At 41.0% G+C, this 15,173-nt stretch overlaps 1 long non-coding RNA gene across 1 annotated transcript in view; it reads left to right on the plus strand.

Moving 5' to 3' along the window:
• Positions 1 to 1,706: 1,706 nt before the first annotated feature.
• LOC132196016 (uncharacterized) overlaps positions 1,707 to 15,173 on the plus strand; it is a 43,121-nt gene continuing 29,654 nt past the window's right edge. The window contains exon 1 of the long non-coding RNA XR_009441722.1: positions 1,707 to 2,161. This is a non-coding gene — a long non-coding RNA (uncharacterized LOC132196016). The remainder of the gene's footprint in view (positions 2,162 to 15,173) is intronic.

Consider the following 15,173-nt stretch of genomic DNA (forward strand, 5'->3'; position numbering starts at 1 on the left):
GCATCAGGCAGAATAATAATAATAATTATATCAAGCGCAAGAGTTTGCATGTTTGTCTGTTACTTAAACTTGCCGCTTTGTTTCTTGGCGTGAATTAAGCGCAACGAGCACGCTCGCCATAAACAAGCGGCGCACATGCACTCTCATTATTATTATTTGCAACAAACTGCATGCGAGAGAGAGAAAGAGAAAAAGCACTGACTGAGAGGGTGCAATCAGCAACAGCACGTATAATCAGTTTGAACTCAATTGTCTCGTGCAATACGCGCGCGCGCCAAGCACAGCTCACCGGCCGTCGACCTTTTCTGCATATATTGTGTGGAAAACGAATTACTCATTACTCGCTAGGGAGTCTGCAATTGTTTCTAAACAAGCTCTTCTCTTTTTTACCATCGTTGTGAAAGGCAAGCAGATTTTTTTTACTCGGCTTTTAAATATAGAAAAAGCAAGCATATTTTATAAAATGTAAGCAGACCACAAAAACCTCTAAAATTATTGTTCATAAAAATTTTTAGAGAATATAAAAATTTGATGGCTAATAATAATTGGTGAAATTTTACATTGTTGGCAAAGTTTGGGTTGTCCGTAAAGAAACGTGATTAGTTTGTTAATTAAAATTATACAAGTAAGTAAGAACTTTTGCGCTATTTAATGAAAGTTTAAGAGTTTTCAAGGAAAAGAAACGATCTTAGTTCATCATTGAGACAGTTTTTGGATGGAGTAAATTAAAATTTTAAACAGAGACATGAACATAAATGTGGTGTGGTTTTTGATTTTAAATGAAAATTTCATCAACATAATAAAGCCTGTCATGCTTAATTTTTTCCATCACCTAAGAAGGAATTCCGTCTTATTTAAAATTTAAAAAGCTTCATTTTTCTGGCCTTCTAGAAGAATCAACATTTTAAATATTCTATTGATAGTCAGGAAAACGAAGTCACTGGAAAAAGGCACTGAGTACTATCCTAGACTGTCTTTCTTTTCATTTTCATAGTGAATTAAATTATATTTCATATCGTATCATATTTTTGTCTGCTAAATATATTACATTTTCCCCCATAAAAAAATCAATGTGAATACAATTAATATTGAAAACTAATAATACTACAAGAATTATGATATTTATTGAAATTAAAGACAGTATTATTTCTGAAGTGAGCATTAGTAGGCATGATTTTTAGTTAGTTTGTATGACATGACATTGTTATGTATAAAATTTATTAATGTGTGAGGAACAAATAAATTAGAATTTTCAAAATATGGCTTTTAAATTTTTAATTCTAATGGGGAATTTAAAATAAAAAATGGTAAATTAAATTTTTTAAGGAAATGATAAAAATGAGAAGACAAAAAATGAATTTCTTTTATTAAATTAAAAGTTCCTTTGTATTATGAATTTCACCAAAAAATTAATCCATCAACAGAAATGGATGTGCAGAAAGGATTGCAATAATTAGAATGGGTATTCGTAATGTGTCTGGGCGCACGTAGCCGCGAACGAACGCAGGCAAGACGAGGGGCGCCGCGGGGGTGTGCGGGTTGCATAATCGTCGTCGGCGGGTTGCGAGCCAAGAACCCCAGCGAGCTGGCGAGCGAGCGAGCGAGCGGGCGAGGAGGTTGGCGGCGCTATCGACGTACGAACGAACGAGCAGGGGTGTCTGTGGAGCCGCCGAGCGAGGGCCGAGCGGCTGCTGCGGCATCCGACCGCGAGCGGAGCTGCGAGTTGGGCAGCGCTGCCTGCCGAGCGCCGCGACCGCCGTGTCAGTCGAGCTGGAGGCGGCGGACGCGAAGCACACCATCGAGGACTCTCTCGCCCCACTCGCGCGCCTAAGCCCCTACTCGGCCTGATTCCACTCCGACCGGCACACCAGACACTCAGTGGAACGCAAACTGGTTTTCTCTCTTCTCTCGTTTTTTTTTCATCCTCTCTCTCTCTCTCTCTCTCTCACTCACTCTCCGCCGGTATGTGGGAGGATTTTTTACATTCGCCGTACTCGACGAGCATTACTCACCAGAGCGGCTAGAATATCAACCGGCCCCACTTCTTCAGTCTGCGAGCTGCTCCCTTGCGACTCCAACCTCTGTGAGAAAACTCCGTCTTCAACAAGCCGGACTTAAAAAAAATCACTCTAGAGTTCGCCAAAAGTGATGCAGATTTAAGGTGAGTCTTCAATTTTCGTTCTTTCACTTTGTGAATCCCTAAATTGACTGCATTTCCTCAAAAAGCAGATTTTTTTTTAAATAAATACAAATTTTTTGTTAAAAAAAATTCTAAGTTCGAAAGTCGAAAGTTGAAGAAAATTATGAAAGCAGTGGATTTCGTTCCTGATTCAAATTCAAACTTTTTATCAAACAAGGAAAGTGTCAAGCGTTTCCTCCTGCCATCTAATCACACCAACTTCCTTTGGTAAAAAAAAAACAACCAAACTCGCTCCTCGCTACTTTATTCAAACTCGGTGCGGCACAAAAGAAATAGCGCAAATATATCCGCGCACCACTTTTTGCGTCAGTGGGTGACAAAAAAATTCAGCCCCTGCTCTTGATCTTTTTCTATCTGGTTCAATTCGAATATATACGCGAGCAAAAATAAACATTTCGAGAGAGGAAAAGTTTGGCAAAGTCGGCACAAGAAAGGCAAAATTGACTCCTTCTCTCGTTAAAGAGAGCGGCTTCTTGCTCTTCTGCCTTGTTATCCACTGCGTGTATGTAAAGAAAATAATTGAGTGCATGCGCCGCTTGTCAGATGAAAAAATTAATTTGTTTGTACAAATAAGGAGATACGCGTACGCACGCACGCGGCTGGCTGATTGCTGCCGCCGTTGATGATTGAAAATGCTGCACATTTTAATAAGGCAGCGTGTCACTGTGAACGGTGAAAAACGTGCCAAACGGGTCGCGGAATCTAACCCATCGGGCAGTAATTCCAATTAAAATTTAATAAGTAAATTTCTCAAAAATTGAATTTAAATCCCAAAACTAAACATAAATTAGAGATTAAAATGAAAAATGATTTTTTGCAGATAAAAGAATTACAAAAAAAGGACAAAATTTGTTGTTTGTTTGTTAAATACGTTTTAAATAGTTTTTTTTAAATAAATTAAAATTTGAAAATAGGTACTTTAATTAAATTGTATGGCACAATTTTTTTCCGCACAGTGGGAGACAAAAATCGGTTCACATTCTTGATTATATTTCAAATTAGAGCAAATTTGTTTCCGGTTTTGGCCAAAATTAATTATTTTCCACAATCCGGTGCATGCCTAATGATGGCTGGTGAGCGAAACGAGCAACAATCGCTCGGCCGGGCACCGCAACCAAGAAGGGTTTTATTCTGGCCGTATCATTTACAATGCTCTCGACCTTGGCCCGTTATTTTCATCTTGCGCCGCGCCGAGCAAAGAAAAATTCATGATGTGGGTGGTCCTGCTGGTGGCCGCCTGTTCTCGTCCGCCCGCGTGCATGTCATTCCGAATCCATCTCGCACCGAAAAAAAGTTGTGTAAAAGCTGGCGGAATTTGGGAGCGCCTAATTGAATCAAATCAGAGGCGGAAAATGCGCCCGTTTTGCCAGCAGCACCTCTTTGCCGGGGCGCCCCTGGGGATGCAGCGGCACGTTTATGAGCGAGGGCAGGAGACCGTTTTAAAAATTCACGAGGAACCTGTCAGAGCCAATATGGGACAGGTAGAAATCTTGCGTGTTTCTTCCCCGGCGAACTTTTATTTTATATCTGCCAAGAAGCTCTAAAATGAATCTCAGACTTTTGTCCCTTTTCTCTCCGAGTCATAAAAATTTATGCGAATCAAAAGTTTGGCCAAATATTGCTCTTTTTATGTGTTCGAGGGAGAGAGGCGGCCATTGTGCTCTTTATTCAATAAATAGTGAAAAGAGCTGGAATCCTTTGAAAAATTTCCAATGCGTTTTGATTAATTAAAATATCACAGGGCTAATTTTGGATTTTTATAAAGCTGGAACATAATGAAACTGCAGGCAGTGGTTTTTTGATTTATCGTTTCGCGGCTGACATAATGTGGCAGATATATTTTTCCACTCTCTCGCCGCGCGCCCTCTGCTTTTTCGATTGATTTTTTTTACCCCTTCGTGTGTTTTTTGAGAGCCCCGTGTGCTATGCTGATAAAAAAAGCGACAGTCATTTGATAAGTTCATAATGAAAATAATCCATCAAATTAGCTTCTGCTGGTGGTGCTGCATGCGTTTGGCAAAACTCCAGCTGAGGTCAAATTGTCAGAATTAATCATCGGCTGTCGCCCAGTTTTAGCACACACCATTCAATTCAATTCAATTCAATTCAATTTTATTGTTGTTCTGTTAGACAAGAATATTAACAGTAGTCTTTAGAACATGTCAGGTCTAAAATTAAAATTTAGAGAAAAAAACCCGTTGCTTAGGGCAAAGGGAAAAAACTATAAGATTAGCGCGAGAAATTTCACTTGTCAAAACTGCACAGTAAGTATTCGTGTATGTCATAGAAGTTGTGTTCACTTAGCACTTGTTTCAGTTTCAGGGTGAATGTCTTTAGATCTTCAATTTGTTTTAACTCGGCCGGCAAGTGGTTGTAAATTCGAGCGATCATGACCGCCGGATTTTGCGCTGTCAAGTTTAGTGTCACTGGGGGTATGTGAAGGTCTTCATCGTTCACTGGCTTGTTTCTCGTATTGTAGACGTGAACTTCCTCTGCCTCATTGTTTCTGGCAAATTTATCAGGGTATTTCTTTACAAACTTCGCGCACTCCAATATGTACAAGGAAAACGCTGGGAGGATGTCAAAGTCTTTGAATAGTTGTCTGCATGACTCAAGTGGATCGGGTGCTTTCCAGTACCGTTTGCCAGCCATAGCCCGCAGCACCCGTTTTTGCGCGATAGCGACAAGATTAAAGTATGGGGAGGCACCGTAGATAATAATCGAGTACAAGATATGGCTTTGCACGTATGCAAAGTATACCTGTCTGAGACTACTCTTAGGCACTCTCTTGCCCATTTTCACAAACAAGTATGTTGCACTTCTTAGTTTCCCACTCGCATATTCGCACTGTGCACGCCAGTTCATTGTGTCAGTGAATATTACACCCAGAACCTTGCTCTCATTCGCCACTTCGACTTCCGTGTTGTTAAGTTGAACAGAAGGTTTTTCCAACTTCTTTGTCTGAGCGGTGTGAATTTGCATGACCTTCGTCTTTGAGGCATTTAGTCTCAGACGGTTGTTTTCGGCGAAGATCTCCACACTTTTGTTTACTTGCGAGGTTTTCTCGTTAGCTTCGGTGTATGTATTACCCCTTGCGAGGCTCGTCAAATCGTCGGCAAAGACATAGAGGGTGGCAGCTACGCTTTCCAACGAAAAGTCGTTTTCATAGGCCGTGTAACTAAATGGTCCTAGCGACGTTCCTTGCGGTACTCCAATGGAGGAGTCCAACGTTGCAGATGTTACGTTCGTTATGGTCTGGTTTTCGTCAAGGTGCCTAAGTTGAACCACTTGTAGAGTGCTGTTACCGTGCTTTTGCCTTTTCTGAAGCCGTGCTGGAAGCCTTGAATTAGTTGATTGTCTGAAAAGTAGGCGTCAATTCTATTTAGGTAGCATTTCTCAAATATTTTTGCAACCGTTGACGTGAGAGCGATTGGTCTGTAGTTTGCTGCGTCGTTTTCCTCGCCCTTCTTCTTGTAGATAGGTACAATGGTCGCCAGTTTTAAATTTTCAGGAAATTTCCCCTCCACGAAGGAACAGTTTATTAAATCCGAAAGTGGCGTGGCAATGTAAGCGGAAATTTGTTTGATGACGCTCATGGATATTCCGTCAAAGCCAGCTGATTTTTTTGCAGGAAAGGCGCCAATGACTCTCCGAATCTCGTCTGGTGTTGTCAATTGATTAAGTGAAAATATCGTCTCCACTAGTGGGACGTCTTCAATGGCGAGTTGTATTTCTTGTTCACTCATTTCGGGAAGTGGCTCGATAAATTTAGTGTTCAGGAAGTCAGCAATTTTCTGCAAATCTTTTTCTTCTTGCCCGTCTATGCAGATTTCTGAAATAGTGGTGGATGTAATTTCATTGCCAACGTTCTCCTTGATGATTTTCCAAGCCGCTGAGACTTTGTTATTTGAACTCCTGAGCTTTGCTTCATTGTTTTTCCTGATCTCATCGTTAATTAGGAAGCCGACGTAGCTTTTGAGGCTCGCCACCTGCTGCTCCAGGTCCTTGATCTTGTCTGCTTCTGATTGATTGGTGATTGTATTTGCTCTTGCTTTCTTTCGTAGTTCTTGTAGCTGTTCACTCATTTCTCGCAGCCTGATTTTGTTGTTTATTGTAAAGTCAGAGAGATGAATTTTCCCGGCTTGGTTTGCTTTGCGGATATTTTTTCTCAAAGGGAAGCTCGCATCAAAATATTTTTTCAGTTTTTCCATGAACAAATGGCTCTTTGTGTCAGCTGAAGTAGCGGCGAAGATGTCCTGCCAGCGCTCGTAACTTAATTTTTCCTTGAAATTTAGCCAATTTTCATCATTATAGCTTCTTGAGAAGACGAACCAGTCCTTCATTTCTTCTACTCGAACCTCAAACTCGATGTGCACTGCGTTGTGGTCGGAGAAATTGACTTCTTTGACTTCAAATCTAGCATCACACTGAAGGGAGGTGAATGCGTGGTCAATGAGTGTGCTGCTGTGAGCAGTCTCTCGTGTTGGGGCATTTTTATTGATGAGGTGCATCTCGTAGCCTTTCATTATGCTATTTAGTTTCCGGCTTTCGGCGGAGTCCTGGAGCAGGTTAATATTTAGATCCCCCAGAACAATCATCTCCTTCTCTGGTGCCAGATTTTGCTCCACTAGACTCTCCAGGTTGTCGAAGAAAGACTCCATAGTGCCGTGATTGGGTGGTCGGTAGACAGTAAACACCGTCAACGTTGTTTTTTTAATTTTAATTTCACACCCTGCCGTCTCAAATTCATTTTCGATAGAAGAAGTTGGAATCTTCTTGTAGCTAAAATTAGCATTTGTTGAGACGAGAAGAACAGCACCTCCTCCGTATGATTTTTTATCTTTTTTCTCTTTCCTGCCAAAAAATGAAATTGTTTTGTAGCCTTTTATACTGAAGTAATCGCCCCGACACCACCAGTGCTCGTTGAGAGCGATGATGTGTGGTTTTTTGTTGAGGCTGTGGACATGTTCTTCGAAAGATGCAAATTTTTCGGCTTTGAGCAAACCCTGTACGTTTAATAGCATTATTCTCAAATTTTTGTGGGTTTTGGTGGAATTAGTAATTGTCACTTCTTCTTGGTCATCTTTCTGGTCATCTCGTTTTTTGATTTGATAGCCACCGCACTTGCTTTACGCAGTTTCTGTGACGTTGGAGAGCTTGGGCACGACGATGATGATGATGCCGAGTAGCTTCTTGTCACCCTTGTGCTCTCTGGATTTTTTTTCTTAACGTCGGGTTTCTTAAAGAGCGACTTGACTATTGCTTTGAGCGGAGAGTGACGAGTCTTCGGCGTTACATCTTGCTCATTGTCGCTCTCAGAGCTTTGGTATTGGCACTCATATTCCTGAGTTTGGCCGCGACTTGTGTCTTGCGCCGCGCTTTGGGAATTTGTTGGAGGCGCTGCTGTCGAAGCCATTGCAGGACCAGTTTCTGACTGCGGTTTATTATGCACCGTGTCAGTTTCTTTAGGTGCTTCCGCGTCTGTCTTTCGTGGTAGTGGTTGTGGTGGCCGTGTCACTTCTTCTGATTTGCGTCGTGGTGGTAGTGGAGGTGCCTTGCCTTTGCTGCACGTGGCTGCGGGCTTCGGCCCAGGCTTTTCTGGTGTCATTTGGCTACTCTGTAATTTATCATCAACTCTCCCCTGTATGTCTCTGTCATTTTTATCTTGCGCCGTGCTTTGAGCAGAGCTTGGAGGCGCTATTGCTGGGCTGGTTTTAGATTTCGCGCCAGTCGCGTTGTCTGAAACATTTATTGGTTTTAGGGAGTGGAAGACAAGAGTAACATCAGTGTCATGAAATATTTCTTTAATTTTAGTCACTGTGTATTTCCAATGCAGTCTGTACACCTCGGGTCGAATCAGAGCAATTCTTTTGATTTTCCTTTCTACCATCTTGTCCCTGATTGATACCAGGGAAATCTGCAGGTTCTGCAGGTAAGAATGAATTCCAAAGTGCGGAATATCTTTGCTCCTTTTTCTGCATACGGCGTGCCAAATCTCTCTGCTGCCGCCCTCTATCGACTGCACAAGAATGCTGCCAATTTGTGGCGGGCTCTCATTGCTTGCCTCGGGTGCTCCATATTTCTTTGCGAGGGCACGTTGTGCTGGCTCCACGCGCATCAAGTTAGCTCCCGTCATGACGAGGATGACGTCCTCATTTGTGTCTGCAATGTTATTTGTGATAAATTCAAATTTGACTTTTCCGTCGTATTTATTATTGGTGGGCGTTTCAATTATTTTTTCATACTCGTCCACGGCTGCTTTGTCTTTCGTGCCTCTCTTACTGCGATTATGCACTCGCTCGCTGCTGCCTGTTTGTGCAGAATCAGCACCACTGCGCTCCGCTTGCGGTGGCCTACTCCCGGCTGCCGCGGTCTCTGCTGCGTTGTCTTTTAATTTCTGCTTTGGTGCTTGTGCATTTGAATTGCCTATGACTTTTGCATAAGTGTTTTTAGAAGTGGCAATGTCGCCTACCTTGTTTTGCATACGCGGCTGCTGTTTTTTACCAAAAGATGCATTTTTTGGTGGCTGTGTGTGGCTCGGTCCAGAGGCCTGTTGGTCCCTGATGGCCTTCAGCAGTGCAATGACTTCTGGGTAGAAATCTGGTGGCGGTAGGTGGTTTTTTAGCGCATCCAGGCGAATTCCCAAGCGCTCGACGTCTGCTTGCAGCTCCGTTATGGTGTTTTCGAGGCTCATTCTTCCCGTCAAGATTGTGCGTTTACAGGTAGGCAAGGGGACGAACCGCCCAGGGTAGTTTAAGGGGGCAGCTCATCTGAGTCCCTTGGCAAACCTGTTCTCCGAAAAACTCGGAGTTACGGGAGAAAAGAGTAAATATCTGAGGAACAGATTTTACTTCGTGTTTCGCCTTACCTGCTGACTCAGCATTCTCATATTATAAACGTTGGCCCAAAAAATATGTGATGGGCACCGACATGCCGAGGATCTTTTTAATGAGATGCGACCTGGAATCCGTCATTTTGGAAATCAAAGAGGCAGTAAAACTGTCATTAGGGTCTGGAAGAAATATAGAGTGACATGAAAAATGTTACCAAAATTTTTTGATTCATGATTGGTGTATAAAATTTAAGTTCAAAAGTGAATTTCAATTTTTTTTAAATAACAGAACCGCAATTTATTGAATACTGTAATAATGCAGTCGAAAAAATATGTAATGAAATTTTCTCTTCCACTAAAGGTATAATAATTAAATAGGTACCTGGATATTTATTTACTTTTTAAAGGTTTTTTTTTAGATTATTATATGAGTCGCCATTTTTTAAATAATCCAACATATTTCATGTCTGAATAACTTTAGGGCTCTCAGTATAATTTTGATGTTAAAAAAAAATCAATTTAAAGGTGCTAAATTTAAATTATGCTTCTTTTTTGTATTTCCTATCCTAAAAAATATAATAATATTGAATTAAAATTTATGCTAAAATTATTTTTAAGTTGCAAGTGAATTTAATTGTAATGAATTATTTCAAGGGATTCAATAATCTCAACGATTATCACAATGTTGCTGCCACCGATTTCGCACTGGCTCGGTTCAATTTAATTACAAATTTCTGTGCTCGGCGAGTGGCAGCGCGAATGCATACAAAGCATATCTGCGGTTGAAAATATTCAAATCCAGCATCCGAGCAATTCGCCGAAGGAATTTCTCTCGGCTTTTGATATATCGGGCAGTGCATCTGACTGACTGGCCGGCTCGGAATTAATTTGACCGTCTCGCAGCAGACAGACGGAGTGGCGAGCAAAAGGCTGCCCGCTGCAGATTGGTCGGTCGGTTGTTGATTTAATGCCAAGAAGAAAGGCTTTCAATTCTGCGAAGGAAATGTATCCAGCACGCACGAGCCGCTCTCCATTATTTCGCCGGCAGCATACAAATATTTGGCGCGCAGGGGTGGATTTTGACTGGCTGGGGTGCGTGTTTATTAAAAGGTGGGCGTTGTTTCAAACAGAATTACGCGGCGCCAGATAGAAATTCTCATCTACTTTAATACCCCGCAAAACCTATTAGAGGCATGTTGAGCAAACGCCCCAATTTAAACCCTCTCTCTCTCCCCGTCAGTTGCCGGGCCAGGGGATGAAGCAAGGAATGACCGGTTAATCCCTGCTGTCCGAGCTGCTCCAGATTTAATTTAAAATGCGAGCCGCCTTTCAATTTTCTAATTAGTGCGTGTATCGGTCGTGATGGGCTTTGGGGATTTTGCTTCGTTTTGCTCCTCCTATGCACGGACGCTCTAATTATCTGCTGCGTAAAATTGAAATTTGACGTGCTTTTTGGTGACAGGACTTCAATGAAAGTTATAAAAATGCTCAAAACTTCACCGATAAAACGAAATATACAGTGAAATGTCAGATTTTTAGTCTTTCTAATGTACCATGATTTTAGGTTACAATTTTAAATCACATAAAAACAACAAAAATCAAATAACTGATAATTTTTTTTAAATACTTTTAATATTGAATTAATTGTAATCATACAATATCGATCCATCCATGGTAGAATTGTGGCTCATATTTGATGAGTAATTTGAGAAGAATTTTATTCAAAGCCCCGGATGAACTTTTTCGTTCCAACTTTTTCACCTAATCCTGTTAAATCTCTTCGCGGTAAAAAGCGACAAATGAATGAAAAGTTAATCTGCCTCGCTCTTTCCATATATACCTCCTCGGAACCTCAGCCAGCACTTCTCGAGTTCCAAGGTGTTGAATTTCCCCATTTCGCGTTCATCCAGCAACAACAACAACCACGCCACACTTTCCATAACGAGATTTGTATAAGCGCCGAGAGGCCATGAAAATCCATCTCGGAGAGCGCGGGCGCATAAATCAAGAAGAACAACAACTACTTCTGGAATTACCTCTGAGAGAGTGAAAAATAAAACCGAGTGCATCCATCAGAGTCGTGCATGTGTTTTTATATTAAAACTCGCGCGGAGAGGCTCCCAGAGAGCACCCACATATCGCCCGAACACGAAAAAGCACTAAGATGATCGTCGGTATGTCTGTCAGCAATTGTTTTTGTACTTCCTGCTGCCGGCTGTGTCGTCGCGTCGGCAAACCTCTTACGCAAATTAAGCCGCTGATTAGATCAGCTGATAGCAATCGTGACGCAATTAGACTTTTTTTGGCGGAAATTTACTCTATCCTTTGCTTTTTGGGTTGAGGTAAAATTAAAAAAAAATAAAAAAAAAAATCGAGACAGACGTTTTTTCTCTTTCTCGGTGAGAGAATTCAATACCATAAAGCGCCTCAGCGGCATTCTCGGCCCCATTGTGAGAGAGATGGGCGAGATCATTATTAAAAATAGAGGGAGAGCCGACCGAGCGTAGGTGTCCTCCTCTATCTCTCGTCGATCCGAAAAGAAATAATAATAATAATGCGGCGCGCGGCGATGTGAATCATCCTTTGCTCTCTGCTTTGCTCTCTGGTGAGGTGAACCGACGGATGGATGCTTGGGAGGATCCGCGCGCGCGTGTGTTTTAATAACGTCTGCAGCCTTGACTGTTTGTTGTTTTATTGACACAGCCAGAGCTTGGCGTTCAATATGTGAAACGAAAAAAGCTGGCTGCTGCGGATACATCTCGGCTGCTGCGAATCTGCGTCCTGTATGCGACGACGGATAAATGCTGCGGGTCGTGGATTTTAGGCTGGCAAGGGTCGAGGAACCTAGTCATTTAAAAAAACCTTGCTGTTTAAGGTCTTAGACTCCAAAATAGGTTTCATCTTTCATCAGATTCTATCCAAATTAAATATATTTTTTTTAAATTTATCATTTAACTATCCTCGTAGCTAAAAATCTCAATTACATTAAAAATATTTTTTTAAAATCAAAATTTGCTTAAAAAACAATTAAATTCAATTTTTTCCTAATTTTGTGCACCGATTGAATTATTTTGAATCATCCAATTTAGAGATTATGAGCTTATTGTGTTTTTAATAAATTTTCCTATGCGTCACCAATTATTCAATCATAAAATTTTAATTATTTTTTCAAATGGATTAATTAAAAAATAATTGAGTTTTCTTTTAAACAAAAATACCTTGCAGTCTGTTTTGCAGAAAATTGTGTTGGACAATTAACTATGGAGAGGCCCTGAAAGTTCTCAAAATTAAATTCCAAAGTAGACACTTCGCAGGCAGGCAACACCATCCGCCTAATTGGAATCCTCTGGAGCTCCGCCCTTTCCACAACCCTCAAGATTAGTATTTGTGTGTTTACGAAAAGCTGCTAAGTTGCCACATTCATAATTATTAAACTCGGCCGGTTTCAATTATTATTACTATTATCATTCGCCAGCAGCACCGTCCGGACGGGCTCCCCTGTGCATCCTCGATTTTCATTATCTGCTCCCTCGCAACTTCTTCTTCCCCGGGTAATTTGCATATAGTAAAATCTTGGTGGTTTCGGTGTTGCCTTTCGCCCCAGTCAGATGCTGCGCCACTGCTAATTCGGAGCAGCGAGATTTCCAAAAGTTTTCGGGCTTAGCCGTCGGCCGAATTGAACTGCATAGTTTGTTTCAATTTGGCACCCCAACAACGTCATTCCCCGCGCGCTCGCTCGCTAAACGACAAATTAATAAAATGCGGGAAGCGGCGTGCAGGGGAGCTGAGAGGCAAAATATAAATCATTGTCATTCACCAAGTTGCAGAAAATGAATAGTCGAAGTCGTAAAAAATATCATTTGCAAATAAAAGTTTACGGCCTGTTTAAAACTGACCGTTTTGTATACAGGCTTGGCGAAAATTATTTGCTGCTTTTACGAGCGATCTTGCAGGGTCGGAAATTTCCAAGAAAAGCACATAAATCACCGGATTAATCCTTTGATCCGCAATAAATCAACCTGGCCGGGCAGAGGGTGAATGACACCCACGTGCAAGGATATTGCCAGCAGTCAAATGAACTGCCGACAGAGCGCGAGAGGCGAGTAATTGATTTTAAAGCCATCAACATGCATCAAAGCGGCGCGGCAGCAGCAGCAGCAGCAGCAGCCAGGGTTAATGGATGGGTGGCGGTGGTTATTCGAGTGGGCGGGCGGGCTGGCGGATGATTACAACGGAACTTGCGTCATGTTCCAGACATGCAGGCACCCGCCTATGGCATTTTTTGCCACCCGATCCGCCCGCTGCCTGGCCTCATTACTCATTGCGCTCAATGAAAGCAAATGAAAATAAATTATTGCCCGACTGCGTCCGAACAAACCGGGCCCGATCTGTTTGGGGAAAAAAAGAACATCAATGGAACACGCAAAATCCATCATTCCATATTTGAAAACACGCAATATGATGTTTTTTAAAGTGTTGAACGTTTTAGAAAATTTATTATATTTTCCATGCTTTTTACTAAATTATGATTCCGATTTTCCGCAGATATATGTATTTTAATGATTAAATTAAAAAAATTATTCATATTTTTTAATTTTTTATTTTTATTATTTAAATAATAGTTTTTATTTACTTGTTATGATGAAATTTGCCAATTCAAACCAGGGAGAATAAATTTAATATACTTTTCCTTATCTGCGAATCTACAATCTGGTTATTTTGGATCAGCCCTTTAATTTAACTTTAATTCGACTACGAATTTCAACGCTTGACTCGTCCCTTTGCTGTGCGCATTGCAGCCGCTGCTCTTTCGTGTCATTGTTTCACGGTTAGTGTGAGCCATAAATAAGTTTTACACACACACACACACAGCAAGTACCAGTTTTTATCGCTCACTTTCCAGATGGCTGCGGATATTAATTTGATAATTAATAATTAAATACCAGCATCGCGCTGCTGCAGCCAACAATAACAATCAGTGACAGACGAGAGCTGCTGACAAGCGAAATTAATCTTTTGATCTGCTCGCATTTTCACGTCTGACGCCTCGCTTGTGGTATGATTTGAAAATAACTCCATTCTCAGACTGGTTGAGAATAAAGAAACGGAAAATGCGCAAAAACAATTTTCGCCTTTAAATAAATAAAGGAGTTGTTTGTTTGCAAGTGCTTTTCCAAGAACGGTAAAATTATAGCCAACGAAAACAAACAAGCGTGCGAAAAAAAAACAGCGGCGGCGGTTCCTTCTTTTTTAATAACACTCGCGAAGCATTTTAATATTGCAGCAGCCGCGTCGATATATAAATAAAAGAGCAAAAGCACATGTTTCTTTGCGTTATACGAAACGTTATCAAAAACGGAGCGAGAAAAAGGAAGAAGGAGCCTCCTTTCAGCACTGTGCATGTGCGCCAAGGCTGTTGTTGATTATGGCGGCCTATAAACCATATGTTATGGCTTCTGCCGCGCTCCAACAGACGCCGAGCCGAGAACAAGCCGAGGGTCTGTCTTTCGTCCGTTCCTCCGCAGCCACCATTATCTGCACGAAATTGATAATTTTGTCAAATTGCGCCCCCTGCCGACGAGTTATTGCCCCCCGGGACCCTTTTTGCGGGACCATTACAACCAAATGGCCGAAACGAACCGCAGATATCAAAGATTCCGGTACAAGAAATAGGAAAACGGGTTGTATTAATAAAAAATAAGGGCGGTTGCCATTAATATCTTCAAAGATTTCTGATTCCTCGATTTTAAAAAGCAAAAATCGAGCTATTTTATTAAAGAGTATAGGATAAAAATAGTGCATCTTTGCATTTATATTTTATCACATTAATATTTCTCAAATCAAAAGAAGTTTCCCTTTGAATAATTATTTTTCATATTCACTACATAAATATTATTTTATTATAAAGTAAGCTGCCTTTTATTTATAAAATTTCACTTCCGTTGTGAAGTCATTAAAAGAAACCAAACAAAAAATTGGGAAAACGAACAATATTCCAAATTATAAAAAATAATATATAATAATATATTATAAATAAGTAAATATTGAGATTTATTTGTGCAATTTTTTTTTTGACGGTATATGATGAAGATAATTTTGAGCATTTAATTTTCCTTCAGGCCAACTTATCAAAGTTGTTCT

This window comes from Neocloeon triangulifer, unplaced genomic scaffold, assembly GCF_031216515.1.
Source record: "Neocloeon triangulifer isolate White Clay Creek 2 clone unplaced genomic scaffold, ASM3121651v1 ptg000011l, whole genome shotgun sequence".
NCBI classification, from domain to species: Eukaryota; Metazoa; Arthropoda; class Insecta; order Ephemeroptera; family Baetidae; genus Neocloeon; species Neocloeon triangulifer.